This window comes from Anolis carolinensis, chromosome 4, assembly GCF_035594765.1.
Source record: "Anolis carolinensis isolate JA03-04 chromosome 4, rAnoCar3.1.pri, whole genome shotgun sequence".
Lineage (NCBI taxonomy): Eukaryota > Metazoa > Chordata > Lepidosauria > Squamata > Dactyloidae > Anolis > Anolis carolinensis.
Window position 1 is genome coordinate 125,226,611 of NC_085844.1, and position 25,564 is coordinate 125,252,174.

Here is a 25,564-nt window from a genome sequence, read left to right on the forward strand (position 1 = left end):
ATGTAATTTATGTTATTCTGAATATATCACTAAATTCCTCCTTCCACAGACAATCTTTAACGTCAGGGGTACATGCAAATAGTGCAGCTAGACTTGATGTATTGTCATAAGCTATCTCTCTGGTAATCTACTGTATATAAATAAAAATGTAATGTCCATTAGTGAGGGACCTCATATCTCCCAAACTACTCCACCGAGCATTATGAAATTTGGAGACAACATAGCAATCAAACTGCCTTGGGTTTTAAGCCTACTTTCACCGTTCTAATAGACAAGCTCCCCCTTTAGCAATGGCCACGCGCTCCCCTCCCTCCTTAGCAACTGTCATAATAGACGGCTCCTCCCCTTAGAAACAGCACAAGTAACAGACATGCAGTCTCCACCCTTTAGCGGGGGGGGGGGGGGGGCGGGGGGGGGGAGGGGGGAGGCAAAAGGGAAGGCTAAGCCTGCTTCCTCACCATTCATGTGCAGTTATGCAAGGCTGAGACTCTGAAGCCTAGCCACAGAAAGCGTGTCAGGCGTGACTTCAGAAACAGCAAGCCGCATCTGGTGTAAGACAATTGCCCGTCAGCAAGGATGTTACCCAGGGAACATCCAGATGTTTTACCATCCTGTGGGAGGCTTCTCTTTAATCTGGAAGGACCAGGGTGGGAGAAAGAACTCTTTTCTGCTACAGGCAAGTGTGCATGTTGCAATTGGCCAACTGGAGTAGCATTATATAGCCTTGCTGCTTCAAACCCTGGCTACTTCCTGACTGGGGGAATCCTTTGCTAGGAAGAGTAACCCAGCCCTGATTGTTTCATGTCTGGTATTCCACTGTTTTCTGAATGGTGTTCTTTATTAACTGCAAGAAATATTGCAACTGGACAACTTGATTAACATTCAATAGCCTTGCTGCTTCAAACCCTAGCTACTACTTGCCTGGAGGGATCCTTTGTTGGGAGGTGTTAGCAGGCCCTGATCGTTTCATGTCTAATATTCCAGTGTTTTCTGAGTGGTGTTCTTTATTAACTGCAAGAAATATTGCAATTGGCCGCACTGATTATTGTTGAATAGCCTTGCTAATTCTGATGTGAGAGAACTGGCTGTCACCAAGGATGTTGCCCAGGGGACACCTGCATGTTTTACCATTCTGTGGGAGGCTTCTCTTTATATATCTGTGGAAGGTCCAGAGTGGGAGAAAGAACTTTTTTTCAGAGTTTTTTCATTGAAACAGACTGGGTACAACTAGTCCAAAATATTCGAAAATGTTTTACAAAAGGCCCGATCTTGGTACAAATAAAAACTGCCAGAGATTGTGCTATACCAACACAGCCACCTGGAAAAGGTTCAAATGACAGGAAAGGAGATTCCACTTGAACATCAGGAAGAACTTCCTGAGCATAAGAGCTGTTCAATAGCCCCAGAGTCTGGTAGAAGCTCCTTCTTTGTAAGCTTTTAAACAGAGGCTGGATGACCATTTGTTGGGGGTGCTTTGTTTGTGCTTCCCTGCATGGCATGGGGTTGGACTGGATGAACCATGCGGTCTCTTCCAGCTCTGTGATTCTATGAAAGTTTGGAGTCATTGGGCAGATGTTGCTTTGAAATAGTGCTGGTGAAGGCCTGCATCTGAAAATTTACCCTAACTCCACAGCATGCAAATAACTGGTACAGTGGAGTCTCACTTATCCAAGCTAAACAGGCCGGCAGAAGCTTGGATAAGCAAATATCTTGGATAATAAGGAGGGATTAAGGAAAAGCCTATTAAACATCAAATTAGGTTATGATTTTACAAATTAAGCACCCAAACATCATGTTAGACAGAATTTGACAGAAAAAGTAGTTCAATATGCAGTAATGCTATGTAGTAATTACTGTATTTATGGATTTAGCACCAAAATATCATGATATATTGAAAACATTGACTACAGAAATGCTTGGATTATCCAGAGGCTTGGATAAGCGAGGCTTGGATAAGTGAGACTCTACTGTATTACTTTCAGATGAAGAGCCCTTTCCAAAAAGAGGCTACTGAAAAATGAGTATTAAACTTTAATAAAACTTCCAGATCTTTTTCAGAGATGTAAAAATAGTATTTGCCTAGTTATGGCAACATCTTTCTCCAAGAATAGCCTCTTTGACCAGTTTTTCTAAGTTGTGGGCTGCTACCTCCCCTCCCACCCATGATCATCCCTGTGCCATGCTGCAGTGATGAAAAGGAATATATGAGTTATACATATAATAAAAAGTGAAAAATCATTCAAGTTTGGAAAAAGCCAAAGAAGGTCCAAGAAATCATATGCTACCGATCTCTACTGAATGCTTGAAATTAGGTGTAATCCATAGAATATATGAATAATGGATTACATGGGGACCAATGCACAAGGAATTCAAAATTACATAATGAAAACATATAACAAATAGACAATATAATTAAAACAATTTAAAACCAGATAATAAAACATCACAACATCATAAGAACACAGCAGTCAACATCACAACCAGTGCTGGGAAAAGTGGGCATGTTCAAACACAAGAAGGAAGGGCAAGGCTTGTACAAAGTACAGACGATAAGGTTGAGATTGGGAATAAAATGCTGGAAAAAGGATTAAATTAGGACTGGGCAGCCATGATCACAAACTTAACAGTTATTCAAAGGCACATTTTTCAAGTCTTTACGGAAATTTGACAGGGATGGGGCTAATCTAATCTCCCTGGCGAGAGAGTTCCAGAGCCGGGGGGCCACGACCGAGAAGACCCTCTCCCTTATCTCCACTAACCATGTTTGTGACTGAGGTGGGAGCGAGAGAAGGACCTCCCTGGCAGATCTTTGAGCTTGTGTTGGTTTCTAGACCAAGATACAGTCACAAAGATAAGCAGGACTTTGTAGGTAATAATAACCTGCACCTTGAATGGGAACCAGAAAGTTATAGGCAGCCAGTGGAGCATTTCAGTAGAGGTGTCTTCCGCTCCCTGTAAATAGCTCCAGTTAACAACCTGGCTGCTGATCTTTGCACTAATTGCAGTTTCCGGGCTGTCTTCAAAGGCAACCCCACAGAGTGCATTGCAGTAATATAATCCAATTAAAACCAATTGTCTGAAGGTCTGAAAACACTGCAGAGCAAAATGCTACCCCTCAATTTTTCCAAGGGGAACATATTTGCAGAAAAAAAATAGATCGGTTTGTTTTCCAATTTTCTGTTTACCATCCCAAAAAAGCTTATCCCTCTCCTTTCGAGCATGCACATAACTGACAGGAACAGAATTCACAACAATGTTACCTTCTCATATGTTTAATTGTATACATTGTCCTCAAATGTCACCTCTAACAATAATCATAAGCATTTGGGCAGCAATAATAATAATAATAATAATAATAATAATAATAATAATAATAATAATAATTAGGCTTTATTTATATTCTGCCCTAGCTCCCCGAGGGGTCTCAGAGCGGATTGCAATAAACAAAAAAGGCAAAGGTTGTTGTGTGTTTTCCGGCCTGTATCTGTTGGAGGCCAGTGTGAATATTGTAACAGACAACAGACAAGAGTTCCTTCTCCCACCCTGGACCTTCCATAGATATATGAACCTTCCTTGCTTAGTTCTTTCCAATATACCTCACAACCTCTGAGGATGCCTGCCATAGGTGTGGGTGAAACATCAAGAGAAAATGCTTCTGGAACATGGCCATACAGCCCGGAAAACACACAACAACCCTGCAATTCTGGCCATGAAAGACTTCGACAACATAAAAAAGGCAAACATTCAATGCCTCAATACAACAACAAATACAAACATGATAGAGCAGAATAACCCAACATATAAAAGCAAGCTATAACATAACACCTAAAGTTAAATAAACATAACCTATCAAATAAATTATATCTAACATAAAACATAATGATCTAGAATATAGTAAGTATCCTTTACAATAGCTGTATAATGCAAGGCAATACTATTATCCCAGTAATGAAAATGAGGCAAGTCAGGTTAAAGAGAAAGTACATCAACTTGCTTGAGACCATTTAGGTACTTCTTGGCCAACTTGAGATTTAAATTGGTAAATTTCCCACTTTATGTACCTGTTTGCTCATAAACTACCCGCAATAACTGATAGGTCTAAGTCCTAGACTAGGGCTTTCTCAATGGAACTTTCAAAGAAACCCCATTAAAACCATTCAGCTAGAAATGCCCTGGACCTGTTATTCCTGTTTGCCAGTGAAAGACACTAGGTTCCTGAGTGGGCAGCTTCATGGCAAGAGAATCTGCAGTACTTCCATTTCCTTCTGTCTCAGAAATCAGGCTCACCATGAACTTCAATTGATTCCCACAAAGCTTTGATCAGAATTTCATTTAGAAGCAAAAACTGGCAGACAAGGGAAAATATAAAGTGGGGGGGAAACTAATTGAACAATGAAGTACGGTCTCTCGCTCTCTCTTTTTCTCTCTGTGTCTGTGCACAGAACATAATCAGAAATCAAGGCTGTGATGGAAAAGATAACCAGTTAAAATCCATATGCTTTCTTTCCTGCTTCTCATCTCCAATAACTTCATGTCAGTCCAGAACCTGAGATTGAAACAGTCCTCACAGATAGAAGAGTAGCACGGAGGAAGAGCTCTCTTTGCCCTCACAAATAGAATTGTTTCAATGCAGGATATAATTTTGGCTGAGGCTTACATGCAGAACTGGAAACTCCTACAATAATAATTTTCAATTGCTGCCAAACAAAACAAACAGCCGAACACCCATAAAACAGGGATTTGCCTAACTTCAGGCACAAGGCGGTCATCATTCCACATGAATGAGGAAGCAAATTGTCTCCTCCAGAGAGATTTGGAGGAATGTCACTCAGTCCTCTCGAAGATTAGGCACTGCTCCTGGGTAGGAATCGACAACAACAAACGCTATGAACCCAGGTCATACAATCAGCAGAATAAAATTGCAGTAACCTTGCTAACTGTAAACCACTTCAGCTGAAGTTTAAAAACCTAGCATGTTAGAGAGATACAGTTTTATATGTTTGACAGATCTTTCCTCCAAGTGACATACATGAGCTTTTTCTATTTTATCCCCAAAACAATCCCATAAGCTTGGTCATGTTGAGTTATGTTTATTGGTCATAGTTAATCCAGTGAACATTTGAGTTTTGTGAAGGAGTGACTCTCGGTCTCCTATATCCAGAATATTAAACAGCCTCTCTAGGGATGGGGTGGGGTGGGATATGTAATACTGGCATACATAACAGGCATGAATCCTTTTAGTGTAAATATTAGAAACTGGATAATTAAAGCAGTATATTCAAGACCATGGTTGTAACTTAAACCTCTGTTGATTTTATTTTTGAAAAATCTGTTTTGTTCTTGTTATAGATTTTTTTTTTCTGATTGGCTTTTCTGTCATTGATAAAGCTGAAGAAAACTAGGAGGTGACCCTGTATTCGAGTTGTCTTCAAAGACTTAGAATTTGAAAAGGTATGTCCCAGTTCTTGAATCAAGTCAGGCCACTCATAACTTGTTGGCAAGCGAGGATGCCTGCCACAGATGTGGGCGAAACGTCAGGAGAGAATACTTCTGGAACATGGCCATACAGCCCGGAAACACACACAACAATCCTATGATCCCAGCCATGAAAGCCTTCGACAGCACAATAGGGGCTGACATCCTGGAAGTCCCCAGAATCACAGACCTGTTCTTAAACATGGCTTGCAGAAGACATATGCTTTGGTAGTGGCAAAATATAGCAAAGTCTTGGAAGTACTATGGTCAAAAATTTTAAATAAGCGCAAAATGAGTATGGCTGAATAAGAAGAAAACAAAAATAAAAAGAACATACTATTTACTTAACCTTAAAAAGGATTTTAAAAGTCTTTGGAAAAGTTAAAGATTTTCTATGCAACTCAGATATTAATTGAATAGGTTAAAAAAATAAAAAATAACTAAGAGTTGGGAAGGCAACCATAAAGGAATTAGATAAGATCCTCAAGAGTAATAATGTATTGTTAAATTAAAAAAAGCCAGGGTTGTCCATTTTTTCCAGTTTTTACATATGTCTATAAGTACTGGACATAGTGAACAGTGAAAAAAGGTGACAGGAAGAAAATAATCTCATTTGAAATGTGATGATGGAAAAGAGTTCTAATAGAAACAATGGATTGTTCAAAAGACAAATGAGTGGACCTTAGAGCCTGAACTCTGACTAGAAGTGAAGATGACTAAACCGAAGCTGCCATACTTTGGACATATAAAATTATGCAATTCATCAGCAAAGATGATAAAGCTTGAAAAATCAGAAGGCAGTAGCAAAAGAGAGGTCACTTTGCAGGTAGATTAATTAATTCAAGCAAGGAAGTCATGACCTTGATCATGCAAGAGCTGAGCAGAGCAGCTGGTGGCCAGAGACCTTGAAGATCTCTTCATTCATAGGGTCACCATAAGCTGAAGTCAACTTAACAACAAATCACTTTTAATCACTTGTTTTTCCTCTACCACCAGGACAAATTCAGAAAACACACTCATTAAATCCTCTCTTGAAAAAAGGCATCTGGCATCTAGGCTATCTTTGAATAAGCTTCCTGTGGTGAAGTAACTATTAATTCCCAGTGAATACATACAAGATAGGTTTGACAAGCACATTTCTCTTCTCATACGGCTTCAATTTAAAAGTAGTCATAGTCAACATTGGCAAGGATTTGATTCATGGAGCATTTCCAGCTCCTTTTTTGAGATATTGCCGAATGGAGAAAGAATTCCACACTGGATTGTTTTCTGTTTCTTGAACAAAAACAAAGACACAGTGTCTGCAACTGGGGTTGAAATGAGACTGAAGGGAGAAAGAAGTGACAACAATGGGATACATACACCCTCCACACAGATTATGTGACTAACTTAAAAGAGTCTAGACTCTAGAGCAATTGGAAAATGGGCAAGGAAAAAGCAACCAGCAGGGAAACTATTTCATCAGCACTTTGACCGCCTCTTTTAGTTGAGATTCCAGAATAAGGAAGTTAGTCAAATCCCTACAAGGAAGCCAATTAGTTGTGCACTTTCACTTGCATTTTGTAATCCACCCATGGTTTATTTCCTCTGCAAAGGAAGTACAACTTCCCACAATGCACATGAGACAGACATTGAGGAGGAGGAGATTATTCTGTACTATGGCTCCAAATAGCTAAAAGGAGTTCAGCATCAGTCAATCCCAGAGAATGGACACATGACTGCAAAGGTACAAGACATCTGAGTGAGAATGAATACAAATAGCACAACAAATGTGACAGACAAGCTCATGGAAGCATTTGCGATGTCTGTGCGGGTCATACATTAACATTAAAGATTGAAAATCACAATTTCTTAAATCATGGATTTAAATGAAACTCCCTTGCCTTTCATTGGAATAAATGGAACTCAGAACTGCATAGCTGCAGCTAGATAATGTTTTACTTTAAGGCATTTGTGACTGCAAAGATAATATCTGAAATGCTCTTTAAGTGATAGAGGAGACTGGCTACAAATAAACCAAGTTCTCTATTTCTATTTTTTATCAGATCAGAAGTCAATTGAGGCAAATCACTTCTGGCGTGAGGGAATCAGCCGCTTTCAAAGACGTTGCCCAGAGGATGGGTTACCATCCTGTAGGGAGCTTCTCTCATGTCCCCACATGGGAAGCTAGAGCTGACAGACGAGAGCTCACTCCATCTCGCGGATTCGAGCTGCCAACCTTCAGATCAGCAGTCCAGCTGGCACAAGGGTTTAACCCATTACGCCACTGCAGCTCCTTCTGTTTTTATTACAATACTAGCTGTACCTGGCCATGCATTGCTGTGACCCATTCTGGTTCAATGGGAAAGAAAGGATAGAAAACTGTGTTATTTTCCTGTTGGGAGAAGCCACAGAACCATAGAATCATAGAATCATAGAATAGTAGAGTTGGAAGAGACCACATGGGCCATCTAGTCCAACCCCCTGCTAAGAAGCAGGAAATCGCATTCAAAGCACTCCCGACAGATGGCCATCCAGCCTCTGCTTAAAAGCCTCCAAGGAAGGAGCCTCCACCACGGCCCCGGGGAGAGAGTTCCACTGTCGAACAGCTCTCACAGTGAGGAAGTTCTTCCTGATGTTCAGGTGGAATCTCCTTTCCTGTAGTTTGAAGCCATTGTTCCGTGTCCTAGTCTGCAGGGCAGCAGAAAACAAGCTTGCTCCCTCTTCCCTATGACTTCCCTTCACGTATTTGTACATGGCTATCATGTCTCCTCTCAGCCTTCTCTTCTGCAGGCTAAACATGCCCAGCTCTTTAAGCCGCTCCTCATAGGGCTTGTTCTCCAGACCCTTAATCATTTTAGTCGCCCTCCTCTGGACGCTTTCCAGCTTGTCAACATCTCCCTTCAACTGTGGTGCCCAGAATTGGACACACTATTCCATGTGTGGTCTGACCAAGGCAGAATAGAGGGGGAGCATAACTTCCCTGGATCTAGACGCTATTCCCCTATTGATGCAGGCCAGAATCCCATTGGCTTTTTTAGCAGCCGCATCACATTGTTGGCTCATGTTTAACTTGTTGTCCACGAGGACTCCAAGGTCTTTTTCGCACACACTGCTGTCAAGCCAGGCGTCCCCCATTCTGTATCTTTGATTTCCATTTTTTCTGCCGAAGTGAAGTATCTTGCGTTTGTCCCTGTTGAACTTCATTTTGTTAGTTTTGGCCCATCTCTCTAGTCTGTCAAGATCGTTTTGAATTCTGCTCCTGTCTTCTGGAGTGTTAGCTATCCCTCCCAGTTTTGTGTCGTCTGCAAACTTGATGATCGTGCCTTCTAACCCTTCGTCTAAGTCGTTAATAAAGATGTTGAACAGAACCGGGCCCAGGACGGAGCCCTGCGGCACTCCACTTGTCACTTCTTTCCATGATGAAGACGACACATTGGTGAGCACCCTTTGGGTTCGTTCGCTTAGCCAATTACAGATCCACCTAACCGTAGTTTTGTCTAGCCCACATTTTACTAGTTTGTTTGCCAGAAGGTCGTGGGGGACTTTGTCGAAGGCCTTACTGAAATCCAGGTACACTACATCCACAGCATTCCCTGTATCGACCCAACTCGTAACTCTATCGAAAAAAGAGATCAGATTAGTCTGGCATGACTTGTTTTTGGTAAATCCGTGTTGACTATTAGCAATGACCGCATTTGTTTCTAAGTGTTCACAGACCACTTCCTTAATGATCTTTTCCAGAATTTTGCCTGGTATTGATGTGAGGCTGACCGGACGGTAATTGTTTGGGTCGTTCTTTTTTCCCTTCTTGAAGATAGGGACCACATTCGCCCTCCTCCAATCTGCTGGGACTTCTCCCGTTCTCCAAGAACTCTCGAAGATAATTGCCAGTGGTTCTGAAATAACTTCCGCTAGTTCCTTCAGTACCTTCCCAGGGAGCAACCTCAGTGCCTCCTCTTCCCTGTTATTGAAAATCTGGCTACCAGTATTAAAAAGCTCTAAAATAAGGACAGTAAATGAAGAACACCACTCGCCACAGAGTCTTGGTTTCGCATAACTTGCCAAGATGAACTGAATGGTGTGGAGGCAGGCCCTAGCCATTCCTTGTAGCCCCACCACTAAAGGGAGGAGACCGCATGGCCACTGCTAGCACTGTTGCTAAGGGGAGGAGCCGTCTGCTACAATGGCTGCTAAGGGAGAAGGGGACTGCTTGGCCGTTGCTAATGGAGGAGGGGTGTGGTTTTACCTGCCTCAGGTGTGACAGTTTTGTGATAGTAGGTATGCGAATACCTTAAAACACTTGCCAGTTCGAATACTATGTTGTGTCCAAATTTCGTAGCAATCAGAGATGTAGTTTGGAAGATATGAGGTCCCCACAAATGGACATTATATTTTTATTTGTATAGATACAGTATACAGTAGAGTCTCACTTATTCAAGCTAAATGGGCCAGCAGAAGCTTGGATAAGCAAATATCTTGGATAATAAGGAGGGATTAAGGAAAAGCCTATTAAACATCAAATTAGGTTATAATTTTACAAATTAAGCACCAAAACATCATGTTATACAACAAATTTGACAGAAAATGTAGTTCAATACGCAGTAATGTTATGTTGTAATTACTATATATACGAATTTAGCACCAAAATATCACAATATATTGAAAACATTGACTACAAAAATGGCTTGGATAATCCAGAGGCTTGGATAAGCGAGGCTTGGATAAGTGAGACTCTACTGTATTTCAAAGGAGCAATGTAAATATTTCTGAACCTAACTGTAACATTTTAGAATATTTTTATGCTCAAATAAATGCAACACCTGCCATATTAATAAATTAAAATGCAACAGTTGCCACATCTATCTAAGTGAAACTGAAATAATAGATCCAAGGCACCAGAGCTCTAAATTAAGGCTTCACCCAAATACCACATGATGGATTGAAGCTTTTAAAATTTTGAATCCGAATTGGCCAAAGCTCAGCTAACACCCTAAAACTGCCTCCTCCCACATGGGTCCAGACCCTCCATATGACTGTTTAAGGGCTGTATTTTCCAGGCATGACTCCAGCATAAAGGCCTGTACAAGGGCGCTTTTCAATGGCTTCTCCACAGAATGGAACATCAGAGAATTCTAGCGGTTTATCCACACTTCATAATAGTTTGATATCATTTTAGCTGCCATAGATCCATCCTATAGAACTCTTGCATTTGTAGTTGTCAAATTCCAGTATGGAACCACTCTAGGAGAGAATTCAAAGCCCCTCATCAAACTACAAATCCCACTATTCCATAGAATGATGCCATCTTGGTATCAAACTCTAAAATTGTGCAATGTTGATATATTAGTTCTATTTGTCAAACGGAACTACAGTTTTTGAGGGATGCATGGGTATTATCTCAACAGAGTGACTTTGGGCTGATTCACTCATAACCTAAATAAAATAGTTTAGAAGCAAAAGTTTTTTTAATGATTAAAATTGCTTTGAAATAGGTGCTATCCTAAAAGAAACATTCTCCCCTGGAAGGCTGCAGTTACCACCAGTAGTACTTTACTTTATTTAAATTATTTTTTATTTTAATAATTTAATAATAAACTTTTGCTGCTGAATTTTAATCATAGCTATATTAATGGATTAAATGTCTTATTAAGTCATTATTTCTAATTAGAAATCTCTCTCATTGCTTCAAAAGGGTAAAAGCCAAGGAATCAATTCTAGCTCCTGGTGGCTGGATTCACTGAGCTCATTTTTTATCACAAATACCTTTATTTGTATCACTGAAGGCATGAATTTCTAAATGCCGAATTTATGGTATGTCTGGAAGATAACATATGAATTGGCTAAAGTAAGAAAGGGAAGAGATCTGATTTTCCCTGCTGATCATGTAGCGTGGAAGCAGAAATGGAAAGAGGTCAGCTCAAATAGTAGATGGATATGATTAAGAGATCTAGATTTTTAAAAATACATACCATATTTTGTATTTTACTGAAAAACTCAGCTTATATACAACTCAATCAGTTTTCTTTTTTTCTTTAGTGTTTCACACAACGTTTGTTGGGAAGAATGCTATAGATGGCTTTTTCTCTATGACAAAATTACATTTAAATGGATTCAAGGCTTTATGTGACTATGGTTTCATTTGAAAAAGTTACTTCAAGACTCTTCTCATTTTAGAAGATACAGATTGAGGATTTCTTATCCAAAATGCTTGGGACTAGAAGCGTTGTGGCTTTTCCCCAGATTGTGAAATTATATACAGTAAAGCCTCACTTATCCAACACTCGCTTATCCAACGTTCTGGATTATCCAATGCATTTTTGTAGTAAATGTTTTCAATATATCGTGATATTTTGGTGCTAAATTAGTAAATACAGTAATTACTACATAGCATTACTGTGTATTGAACTACTTTTTCTGTCAAATTTGTTGTATAACATGATGTTTTGGTGCTTAATTTGTAAAATCATAACCTAATTTGATGTTTAATAGACTTTTCCTTAATCTCTCCTTATTATCCAACATATTCACTTATCCAACGTTCTGCTGGCCCGTTTACGTTGGATAAGCGAGACTCTACTGTACATATTTCTATAATGTATATATAATTATAATTTGATAGCTTGGAGGTGGGATCCAAATGTAAACACAAAACTGACTTATATTTCATATAGACTATATACATATAGCTTGAACATAATTTTATACAAAATAGTTTTAACAATTTTGTGCATAGATTGAACCATCAAAATATATGTTTGTCACTATCAGTCATCTATGTGGAATTTGGGGTTTTGAAATATTTTTGATTTCAAAATTCTGGATAATGGGTGCTCTGTACTGTTCCAAAATACAACATGAATGCATGGTGGTGATAGCGGAGACCCCCGCCTTTATGCTTATCTGACCTGCTGCGGGGAGTTCCACAGATCCGGATCACCAACGGAGAGGGAAAGTGCGCGGACCACAACGAATTATTGATTTCTTTGATCACTTCCCCCCCAACCCTAACATTGTAACTAATCCCCCAATAAAAGTATCCTCTTTTATCTTGAAACTCTCTCCAGTGGTTACTTTGTATCCCTTTCTCTGACTCCTGCATGGAAAACCTCTCTCCTTCTTCCACTAACTGCCATTGAGTGGAATGGCAGACGGAACAATTTAACCCATAACTTTATCAAAAACATTCCAAGCATGCCTATCTTTTGTATCCAACACTTTTGGAAACTCCTGGTTCCGGGACAACCAACAGCGCCTGAATTGGTCCAGTCTGAAGCTCCGAATCATCTGACTGTCAAAAAGCCGGCTCCGTTTGCCTCTTTCTCCGCTACAGCCGCTTCTCGGCTCTCGCAGCTGGCGGGCTATTTCCAAATAACATGGGCTTCTCCCCAGGGCTGCTGGTGGTGGACTGCCATCCTCCCGGAGAGGGAGATGTAGTTTCTTCAAGGACCAGCTGCAATCCCCATAATGGCAAAGACTCTCGGACGGACTTCTTCGGTTCATTCATTCATATTTATGAATGAACGGATTCCTCATTCATATACTCTTGCTGGACTCCCAAGGACAGAAATCAACCTGAGCTGCTTATGAACTATATGCTTATATGTTTATGAAATATTGGAATCAATTCTTTATTAACTGTTTAGCCAGATGTAACTTGGTCTATGAGTTCCCTGGAAGACCCCCAGACTCATATATTCCCCTTTTATATATGTTATATTACAGAAAAACCTGGGTTTTTTCTTTCCCTTTAAAACCAGAGGGAATCTGAATTCCCTCCTTGTCCTTAGACAAACCGCGATATTGAATTGCCTATCCCCAGCATGCATTTTCATTCGTAACTCACTCAATTTTGCACCAAGAATCACCCCAATTCATATTTATGACTAAAATCGCCTAATCTTTAAAATACAACCAACAGAGATCATTTTTGACCATTTTTTCTCTGATCATCAGCTGATTGTCAAACTGCGTTCCTTGCCTAAATAGCCTCCCGCCGTGCGCTATTAGCGCAGGAATGGAAAATAAGCTATAAATGTTAATATTTAGTACTTTTTTCGGTAATTTTGAGTGGAAATGGATAAGATATGATTCTCTATATTCCCTAGTATATTTTAATCAATGAAGGCATAGCCTGAACTCTAGTTAACCCTGAAAATTCCTGCCTTCTCTCATCCTAGATTCTGGGCTTCACACACAAAAGAGGATAAGCTGTCACCATAAGATTTAATCTATGTTGCATCTGCGTGGCCCATAGCGAGAGATTGAAATGACCCATGTTCGGAGCAGTCCTCGGGGTGATAAAATCTCATATGGTAATGTTGATCACAATCCCATCCTGGACCATCCTTCCCCAAAGGAAGACTTCCCGCTGGTCCTGCCATAGTGTCAATATTTGCTGTCATCTCCGCCACACCACAGGTGTTCATGAACTGTGTACGTGCGTAAAGGACCCCGGACATCCCAAATGACCCTACTCAAAAACAGCAATAATCTTAAGATTATCTCGGAAGGCGCTAGCCTCGGGTAATCACTTTGCATAAGATAACTCCAAATGATTCATTCACCAGAACCCATTATCTAGCTGACTCCCGCCTTCCCCAACCTGATTGGCCCTGGCAGAGGCGAAGGTTGTTCTTCACTGGCCAAGGCGCGGGGCGGGAAACCAAGCTCCCGCCTAGTGCGGCGCCCTCGACCTATCAGAAGCCAGATGGGCGGAGGGACGGGGCGGGAGATTCAAGCAGACTTCAAACTTAGAAATGTATAAAATGGCTTTATTTTCATCAAATTGTTACATCTCGCATGTCGATCTATCGCGGTGGATGTCCTTTTCAGCTGAATTGCTTTAATAAACAGATGACTCTGAAGGAGCAGAGGATCCAACAGCTCGAGCACCGTATTAAGACCCTTAAGGACATTCAGGCACTCGAGCTCTTCTTGGACACTGCACAACACGCTGCTGTAGATCAGCAGCCTGCATCACACCAACACCACCAAGACCATGATCAGGAACCTTATGGGGAGATCAACTCAAAGGTAGACAACCCTCAGGCTTGGAAGGAAGTCACCCATAGAAGGAGATGCAGGACCAGGCAGCCTCCGCAGAACTCCTCTGCTCAGCTGCATTTACACAACAGATTTGAAATTCTTACATCATTAACATACAATCAGGAAACACATCTTGTGGAGGACCAAAGTTTCTTAGATACCACTCAGTGGACCACCCTGGATCAATGCGCAGGGGATAGCCCTGACGGGGACAGTGCATCACCACAGTCACACTTATGTAATCATGCAAATGCTCCATCCCCAATCATAGACCAGGAGCAACAGGAACATCCTTGGGAGAGTAATGGGCTCTCGGATGTATCTCAATGGATTGTCATTGATGAATGCACTGGGGATGTTGAGGAGGAGGACAACACTTTACACCTACATGATTCACTTCAACAGGAACACTCTTCAGGGGACATGCACACTGTCTTGCACAAAAGGGACCCTGTCAATCCTCAAAGGAAACAGGTCTTGGTAGTAGGTGACTCCCTCCTTAGAGGAACGGAAGCCATCATTTCCAGACCGGATGGGATGGCTCGAGAAACATGCTGCCTCCCGGGGGCAAAAATACACCATATCACTCAGAGGCTCAGCAGGCTCCTAAAGCCCCATCACCCTCCCCACCTTATGTTGATTCATGTAGGTACCAATGACACCGCTAGGCATACTTTTCAAAAGATCACAAATGATTTTCGAGCTCTGGGAACAAAGCTAAAACTGTATAATGTACATGTGATCTTTTCATCCCTCCTCCCTGTTGTAGGACACGGCTCTACAAGGGCCAGAAAAATAGTACAGGTCAATAACTGGCTCAGAAAATGGTGTCAAGAGGAGCATTTTGGCTTCCTTGACCATGGTCTACTCTTCCAAGAGGATGGACTACTGGCAAGCGATGGGGTGCATCTCACACAAGTAGGAAAACATCTTTTTGCACACAGACTCACAAACCTCATCAGGCGCACTTTAAACTAGATCCACTGGGGGAGGGGAACAACAGCCTGGCGAACACTATATTACCCACGACCACAGGGAACCGCCGAAAGGCTAAACGGAGGGCTGCACAAACACAGCAAGGACCAAGTACAGAGAGCACAATAATCCCAAATAAACAGTTCGAGGGGAGGTCACAGGGGCTTACATGTCTTTACACTAATGCTCAGAGCATGGGAAATAAGCAAGACGAACTCCAACTCCTAGCACAGCACCACACATACGATGTCATAGGCATCACTGAAACCTGGTGGGATGACTCCCATCACTGGAATTTAACCATTGAGGGCTATAACCTCTTTCACAGAAATAGAACAAAGGGGAGAGGAGGTGGAGTAGCTTTATATGTCAAAAACAGTTACGTTGCAGAAGAAATGCAAGACTGTAATCCGGGAAACCAGCTTGAAAGCATCTGGATAAGAATCAAGGGAACCAGGACTCAAAAAGATCTTGTCGTGGGTGTCTACTACAGACCTCCGAGTCAGGATGAAGGACTTGATGAAGCCTTCTGTCAACAGCTGACCAAACAGGCACAAAGAAGAGATATAGTAGTCATGGGCGATTTCAATTATCCCGATATCTGCTGGAAAACAAACTCAGCCAAGAGTACAAAGTCCAACAAATTCCTCACTTGCCTTGCAGATAATTTTATGGTCCAGAAGGTAGAAGAGGCAACAAGGGGATCAGCAACTCTTGATCTAATCTTAACAAATGTGGAAGACCTGATCAATACAGTTGAAGTGGTTGGATCCTTAGGGGCAAGTGACCATGTGCTCCTGCAGTTTGCAATACAAAGGAATGCTGAAACTAAGACAAGTCAAACACGCATTCTGGACTTTAAGAGAGCTGACTTCCAAAAAATGAAGGAATTACTGAGCGGCATTCCATGGACGCCGATATTAAAAAACAAGGGAGTTAAGGATGGATGGGAGTTTTTCAAAAGTGAAATACTCAAGGCGCAAATGCAAACAGTGCCAACAAAGAAGAAAAATAAGACAAGTGCAAAGAAGCCAGAATGTATGTCCAAAGAACTTCTAACTGAGCTAAAGCTCAAAAGTGACATGCACAAGAAGTGGAAAAGGGGAGAAATCACCAAAGAAGAATTCAAACGTATAGCCAACACCTGTAGGGAAAAGGTTCGCAAGGCTAAAGCGCAAAATGAGCTCAGGCTTGCCAGGGACATAAAAAACAACAAAAAAGGCTTTTTTGCTTACGTTGGTAGAAAAAGGAAGAAAAAGGAGGCGATAGGGCCATTGCAAGGAGAAGATGGGGTGATGGCGACAGGGGACAGGGAAAAGGTAGAACTACTTAATGCCTTCTTTGCCTCGGTCTTCTCAGAAAAAGAAAGCCATCTTCAACCTCAGCAACACGGAATGGACGAAGGATTGGGGGAAATCCAACCCCAAATAGGGAAACAAGTTGTCCAGGAACACTTGGCCTCTCTAAACGAATTCAAGTCCCCAGGGCCAGATCAGCTACACCCAAGAGTACTGAAGGAACTAGCAGAAGTTATTTCAGAACCACTGGCAATTATCTTCGAGAGTTCTTGGAGAACGGGAGAAGTCCCAGCAGATTGGAGGAGGGCGAATGTGGTCCCTATCTTCAAGAAGGGAAAAAAGAACGACCCAAACAATTACCGTCCGGTCAGCCTCACATCAATACCAGGCAAAATTCTGGAAAAGATCATTAAGGAAGTGGTCTGTGAACACTTAGAAACAAATGCGGTCATTGCTAATAGTCAACACGGATTTACCAAAAACAAGTCATGCCAGACTAATCTGATCTCTTTTTTCGATAGAGTTACGAGTTGGGTCGATACAGGGAATGCTGTGGATGTAGTGTACCTGGATTTCAGTAAGGCCTTCGACAAAGTCCCCCACGACCTTCTGGCAAACAAACTAGTAAAATGTGGGCTAGACAAAACTACGGTTAGGTGGATCTGTAATTGGCTAAGCGAACGAACCCAAAGGGTGCTCACCAATGCGTCGTCTTCATCATGGAAAGAAGTGACAAGTGGAGTGCCGCAGGGCTCCGTCCTGGGCCCGGTTCTGTTCAACATCTTTATTAACGACTTAGCCGAAGGGTTAGAAGGCACGATCATCAAGTTTGCAGACGACACAAAACTGGGAGGGATAGCTAACACTCCAGAAGACAGGAGCAGAATTCAAAACGATCTTGACAGACTAGAGAGATGGGCCAAAACTAACAAAATGAAGTTCAACAGGGACAAACGCAAGATACTTCACTTCGGCAGAAAAAATGGAAATCAAAGATACAGAATGGGGGACGCCTGGCTTGACAGCAGTGTGTGCGAAAAAGACCTTGGAGTCCTCGTGGACAACAAGTTAAACATGAGCCAACAATGTGATGCGGCTGCTAAAAAAGCCAATGGGATTCTGGCCTGCATCAATAGGGTAATAGCGTCTAGATCCAGGGAAGTTATGCTCCCCCTCTATTCTGCCTTGGTCAGACGACACCTGGAATACTGTGTCCAATTTTGGGCACCACAGTTGAAGGGAGATGTTGACAAGCTGGAAAGCGTCCAGAGGAGGGCGACTAAAATGATTAAGGGTCTGGAGAACAAGCCCTATGAGGAGCGGCTTAAAGAGCTGGGCATGTTTAGCCTGCAGAAGAGAAGGCTGAGAGGAGACATGATAGCCATGTACAAATACGTGAAGGGAAGTCATAGGGAGGAGGGAGCAAGATTGTTTTCTGCTGCCCTGCAGACTAGGACACGGAACAATGGCTTCAAACTACAGGAAAGGAGATTCCACCTGAACATCAGGAAGAACTTCCTCACTGTGAGAGCTGTTCGACAGTGGAACTCTCTCCCCGGGGCCGTGGTGGAGGCTCCTTCCTTGGAGGCTTTTAAGCAGAGGCTGGATGGCCATCTGTCGGGGGTGCTTTGAATGCGATTTCCTGCTTCTTAGCAGGGGGTTGGACTAGATGGCCCATGTGGTCTCTTCCAACTCTACTATTCTATGATTCTATGATTCTATAAATGCCGTGGCAGTTTTTCCTTCAACTTGGCAGAGTCTTTTCCTTTCGGTCTCAGGTAAATTTATATCCTGGGTTATTTTCTGCTTCCCTGATGGCTCGCCAAGGTTCGTTTTCTCATCGGAGGAGCGGTCGGATCTCCCTCACAAGGCAGATCCCTGCTAAATCGCGGTCTCGATAACAGTGGGGCTTGGTTTGATGTGTTACAGATTTCCACAAAGTTGGTCTTTAGTTATTTTGCCCCTCTTTAATGAAGTTTTTTGTCCATTGTTCAGTGAGAGCACGCCCTTGTTCCAACAGCTCCAACAGCTGCAGGTCTGTTTCGAGACACAATTCAAAATACTGGTGGAGCCCAATAGCTGGGGTCCAGGCTATCTGAATGACCACATATCCCTTCATGCACTTCTTGGATAGCTAAGATCACCTAGAGGGGTACCTCTCTCTGTCCCACCACCTTCGGAGGTTCATTTGATGGGAACAAGTAAGATGGCCTTCTCAGTTGCTGCTCTATGTCTTTGGAACTCTCTCTCTAAAGAGGCCAGAATAGCTCTTGACTGTTACTGTCTACCAAATTGCTTATATGTGTTCTCATGTTTGAAATCTGGATATTCTACAAAGAAGCAAAATGGAAAAAGTGCAGAAAACAAAAAAATTACAACATTTTTTCAAGATAGCTAGCATTCATCTTATTTATTGATATGTTAAGTTAGAACAGAATTTTCCAATATTAGATAGATTAAAGAATCATATGATATCTGCTTCCTATGTATACTTTTGCTATAAAACATAATTTCTAATCAGTCATCAACAGGGAACAGGCTGCTTCAAATAAATAAACCAGAACCGAGCAGTAAATGACTCTTTCCCAGGTTCTACTTTTTAGATTAGAGAGCTAATGAAACAAAAATCAACCCCCTGATTACCTTGATGGGAAAAATGTTAATATGCCTATGTCATATTATAAAACGAGAGACGATGCATAATTATATTCTTTGCAACATCACATAGCAGCAAGTTTAACAATAACTTTCTCCTATCAAAACAACTTCCTTTCTCATGCTCAAGGCAATATTCATAAATATTCATTGCTATGCTAACCTGGACAACAATTTTTCATCTTCTCACATTTCTGAGAAGAGATTATACAACTCAGGAGGTAGATGCCATAAACTATTGATTCCAAAACTCTGGTACTGCGGTATTTTGAACTTCCAACTCCAAGAATCTCCTCTGAACATTGTTCAAAGTGGCCCAGGCTGTTAGGAATTGAAGTCCAAAACACCCAAAGGACCAGAGTTTGGGAAGCACTGCCCTAGACCAGATCTCCAACTAATTCTTCTTTCGATCTACAGAGTAGAAGGATATACGGCTCCGTTCCCTGATGTGACTCATTGTTAACTGCTAGGAATGATGACAGCTACATTAGAACACCTCTGGAGCCCCCTCCTCATGCTTAAGGCAAATTAAGATGGGAATTTTTTTGCTTTGAATAAAAGTATACTGTACCTAAAATTCCCTCAGGAAGCTTCAAAGAGATGGATGCAGTCTATACTTCCTGCCTCTTAAATCAGCATGACATTATTAATATATGTCTGTCAAACTCAACCCAGGTAGTCATTCTTGTGACCAAAGAATTCATCAGCATGATGGCCTGAGTTGACCCCCACCCTCCAAGTCTGCTCTTTTGTATACTTTAGGCGTGATTGCCTGGTGACTCAACCGCTCTGCTCCCTGAAGCTTCGCAGTGGTCTTTCGATGTGGGTGTATATATTGTTACTCCTATCATCCAGGGTCTATCTCCTCTAAACCCCACCAGGACTTAGTCTGGTCCAGAACCATCATTGATGAGGTTTGCAGTGGTCTCTGAATGTGGGTTTATATACTGCAATTCCCAGAATCCAGAGTCCACCCTCCCGCCCCCCAAAAAACCACCAGGACTTAAAAGTTGGTCTGTGGGGTCTGGGTGCAAAGTTTGTTCCAGATCTATGACAGGCAGGAATCAAAGGGTTTTGTGAAAGTTGGGGCCACCTTAGAAAATCCATACACACATAGATAGACAGATAGTAGATACAAACATTGACTATTATTAAATTATATATATATATATATATATATATATATATATATATATATATATATATATATATAAAATATTCATTATATATATTATATAGATAGATATTTTATGTTCATACATTTTTTAATTTATTGTACCCTGCCTTGAGGCATCAAAAAAGGAGGTTAATAAATCATTTATGATGATTATTATTATTTAATACACAACAAGATTAGTACACAGCAAACAAGATCACTATGCTGGCTGTTGTATTGGATCACACACTGGACACTTCCCCAAGTGTCTAGGACAGGCATGGGCAAACTTAGGTCTTCCGGGTGTTTTGGACTTCAACTCTTACAATTTCTAACAGCCAGTAGGCTGTTAACAAATTGTGGAAGTTGAAGTCCAAAATACCTGGAGGGCCCAAGTTTGCCCATACCTGGTCTAGAACTAGGGCTTCTGCCGTTAGTGGCACATGGAGAGGGGGGCTGTGGCCTATCCCCTTTCTGTGCGGAATCGCTATCATGAGACTTCGGAAGCATAATTTTTGGCAAAGGGGTAGCTGGTAATCGTGTATTCTGGAAATTCAATTTTTAAAAAAGGGACCGGGCTGTGGCGCAGGCTGGTGAGCAGCCTGCTACAATAAATCACTCTAACCATGAGGTCATGAGTTCGAGGCCAGCACTATGTACATTTGAAGCACTATGTACATTTGATTGTTTAACTGACTATCTTTCTGAAGAGGCAAGAAACACTGCAAACCTACCTAAAAGAGTTCTATATTTCAATGGTAAAGGAAAGACATTGAGCTGTAATTCAACAAGAACAAGAGTATGAATACTTAAGAACCAATGTGTGCAATCAAAACCTATTCCTGCTTGATAGTTACCCCAAGAGATCAGTAAAAACTATTAAGTTGGACCTTTGCTACAGTCCTCTTAAAAGTCTCTGCCCTATAACACCCTATCATTGTCTACCCTATTTAGGGGGGGAAGGGTCTAATGAGAATCAGGCATGATCAACAACACCAAGGGCCTTGTGTGAAGCTCTACTGAATACAGAGAGTGCAATTCTTATTATACAACAGAACATATTACTGTTTTGGCAGAATTCGGCGAATTATTGCCATATGTATTTTAGCAAATGACATTTGTATATAATGTATATTCTTAGGAGTTGAACATGCCACAAACATTTTAAGAATAGTTTGCATTTGAGACTGAGTGGGAAATGCAATCCACAACACAGTCCAAGGTTGCCCCACCTCAGCTACCGCCAGCTTCAATTGATAGCAAGAAGCAAACAGATTTCAAAAGATGTATTGTTGAAGGCTTTCATGGCCAGAATCACTGGGTTGCTGTGAGTTATCCGAGCTGTGTGGCCCTGTTCCAGAAGCATTCTCTCCTGACGTTTCACCACATCTATGGCAGGCATCCTCAGAGGATGTGAGGTCTGTTTCTCCCACCCTGGACATTCCACAGATTTATAAACTCCACTTGTCTAGTTTCCAGCAGACCTACAACCTCTGAGGATGCCTGCCATAGATGTGGGCAAAACATCAGGAGGGAATGCTTCTGGGACATGGCCATATAGCTTGGAAAACTCATAGCAACCCAGGTTTCAAAAGAGTTCAGTTAAACTAAAGGAACTGAAAATGCGATTCAAGTACTGTAAAATCCAACACATCAAAAACTTACAATGTAGTTTTAATAATGAAGCACAACACAAAAAGCTATGACATTGCCTCAATAAAAAATACAATGTATGTGTTATGTATAACCTGTGGTTATAATAAATCTACTTACTCACATAGTTATAATGTGGCCTTGTAAAAAATAGTTTTGAAAAAGCATTTTTAAATGGCACATGCTTTAATTGTAGAGTCAGTCCACAAGAGTCATTTTGTTCAAAGTTAAGTGAGGGACAAACAGAATTAATTAAAGGTAATGAACTGAATCAAGACTTTCTGCTAAGATATGTTAAGTACACTGATTTTATCTAGCTCAAAATGAGGCTGATTCAGTACAGTGACTAGAATACTATGCCCAGGGGGCTGCCAGTCACAGGTACAAAGCTGCAGTATACACGCAATGAAACAATTAAGGTACTAGTTGTAACAATTGAGCACAAAAAGGGCTGGGGCATGTCCAAAGTCCAACCCGAGGGCCAATTGCAGCCCCTGTTCAAATTTCCAACGGCCCTCTCGCTAGAGGCCACTCTCTATCCCTCCCTTCCTTCACTTCCCTCCTTCCTCCCTCCCTATATTGCAAGGTTGTTGAAAGAAACAGTGAATATTACCTGACCTGCAGCCTTCAAAATGCTGCAGTTCAGGAAAATCACTATCACTCCCTAAAGAAAAATGCACAAACTGCTGCCCCCAAACCAGATTTCTAGACATGAGCCTGCTGCCTACTTCAAGAAAAGAAGAAAAACAGGTAGTTCCTAGATGAATTGCATCATTTCAGTACAAATGTCTTATGTTTTAACAGATGACACTCTCCCCAAGGTATGTTATTTTTGTTGTTGTTGATGACAATGATAGTATTATACTAATATTTTTATTTTATTCATTTATATCCTGCTATTTTTCTCACAGAGGGACACTATCCGAAGAATAACAAGACACTTAACAAATTTAAAACAATACAAGTTAAAAATAGTACAAAAGTAAAATAAAAGTATAAACAAAACAATTTATAAGTTAAAATGTTAAACATGAAACTACATTGCATATCTCTATACAGACCAAAGCTCACACACAGCATTCAAAGCCCAAACTTGTTGGTCTGTAATAAACAGTAGGAGAGGAAGACTCAGGCATCTCAGTCTCTCTAGCAAGAGAATTCCAAAATCTGGGAACAGCCACCAAGAAGGCCTTTTCCCTTGTTCCTACCAAACAACCCTATAAGGGCCTTCCCATATGATCTTAGAGCACTATAAGGACCTTCCAATATGATCTTAGAGCACTAAAGGACGTATACAGAGAGATACAATCCATCAAATAACCTGGAATCAATTCATATAGGGGTTCCTATTTTAAAACCAGTATTTTGTTCTAGCAGTGGATAAAACATCTATCATCAATACTGTATATTCATTTCACAATGTTACATGTACTTTGACAACATGTGACAGAACAATACAGAAATCTGTGACAACACGTCTGCAACCATACGAAACAACAAGGAATGCTGTTTTGGGCTTTCCAGTCAATTCCAACTTATGGTGGCCTATCAAAGGCCTTTCATGACAAGATTTGTTTAGAGGGGAGTTGCCCTTGCCTTCTTCTGGAACCATGAGCATGTGACTTATCCAAGGACCCCTCAGTGGGTTTCCAAGGCAAAGCAGGGATTGGAACCCTAGTTTCGAGAGTCCAAAGCTCATGCTGGCTTCCCAGCTAAGAATACAGTAAATTTTTAAAAAGACGTGGATGTTATATTGCTGCAACTGTTACAGTCCAAGAAAATACAAGCAAACCAAAAAAATCCAAAAACACGTGATGCAACCCATGTCATTCTATGGCCTTTAACAGATTGTGAGAATACATTCCTTTATAAGTATATGTAAACAATAAATCTTTCCACAGTGAGCAATGAATGTCACCTGTTGCAATTCCCTATTCTGAACAATTATCAAAGGAAAGCTCACAGCTGTGTGCTTTGTTGCTTCATAAGGTTGTTGTTGTGGGGGGTTGTATGTTTTTATGTAAGTTTTATTTTAATTTGTCAAAAAAAATTAATTAAAACAAAAGACATTGTCAAAGGCTTTCACTGACGGAATCACTGGGGTATTGAGTGGTTTCTAGGCTCTATGACTGTGTTCTAGCAGCATTTTCTCCTGATGTTTCGCCTGCACTTGTGTTGGCATCTTCAGAGGATCAGAATAGCTGCAAGACCTGCATTCAACACAGGGTGGCAACTTGGCCAGGCTCCTTGGCACCACTCTCAGCTGCTGCCGCTTCCCTCCCACCCTCACAGTATCTGAGATTACCCCTCCTTCCATCCCTCCATCCTTCTGTCCTTCCTTCCCTGGTAGCCAGAGGAGGAGGAGAAGCTTCTGAGGGAGGGGCAGGCCAAGTTGTCACCCCTCTTCAGATGTGTTCACACTTGGGAATGGGGTGCAGTACTTGCAGCTCTTCTGATCCTCTGAAGATGCCAGCCAGATGCAGGTGAAACATCAGGAGAAAATGCTGCTAGAACATGATCATATATCCCTGAAACCATACAATGCTCCAACAAAACTTAGTCTCTTTCTAAACTTATGATGATGTAAAACAAATATGACTCGGTAAGTACTGTATGCTTAAGGGAGATTTATTTCTGTTTATTTTATAATACTGAACCTTAAAAGCCTTAAATCCTTCGTAAGTGGAATTGTTTGTACCCATGTCTACTCAGCAGCTGCCAGATAAATACCTATAGTAGAAAACTAACAAAAACTAAAACACAATGTCTTGCTTGAGATCATGTGTCAAACTCAAGGCCCACAGACGAAATCCAGCCTGCCACGTTATTTTATGTAACCTGGGAGGCATAGGCACACTGACCACAGGAAAATGGTAAGCATTTTTGAACACCTGAATTTAAATAAATTTGAATGGTTGTGCTTGCATTTTGTTTTGTGTTTGTTGTTATTTTCACAACATTATCAATGGATGAGGATGGCATGTGATATGGTGTCTCAGGTTAAGAAGTATTTACATTTATAATCTTACAATTGCAAACAGTCCTTTGAAGGGAACCATAAGGCTGATGTGGCCCTACGTGAAAATCAATTTAACACTTCGATCCAGTAATTTCATGGTAGATGTAAGCTTTGATCACAAGCTGATAATACTGATTGTATAGAGCGTCTTGTAAAATAAAAGAATAAAGCAGTCTCTACATGGTATACACAAAAGAGATACAACAAGAATTGAAATTGTGTTGTTATATGTCTTACGACATATGTTGACTCTATCCAAAGTTTTCCTTGGCTAGATGTATTCAGGGGGTTGCCAGTGTCTTCCTC

At 41.2% G+C, this 25,564-nt stretch overlaps 1 protein-coding gene and 1 non-coding gene across 2 annotated transcripts in view; one reads left to right on the forward strand and one right to left on the reverse strand.

Moving 5' to 3' along the window:
• qsox1 (quiescin sulfhydryl oxidase 1) overlaps nucleotides 1-25,564 on the reverse strand; it is a 105,726-nt gene that overhangs the window by 73,707 nt on the left and 6,455 nt on the right. The gene's annotated exons all lie outside the window — the stretch shown is intronic.
• LOC134299096 (U11 spliceosomal RNA) lies at nucleotides 21,003-21,143 on the forward strand. The gene has a single exon (XR_010006234.1). It is a non-coding gene; the product is annotated as a U11 spliceosomal RNA (small nuclear RNA).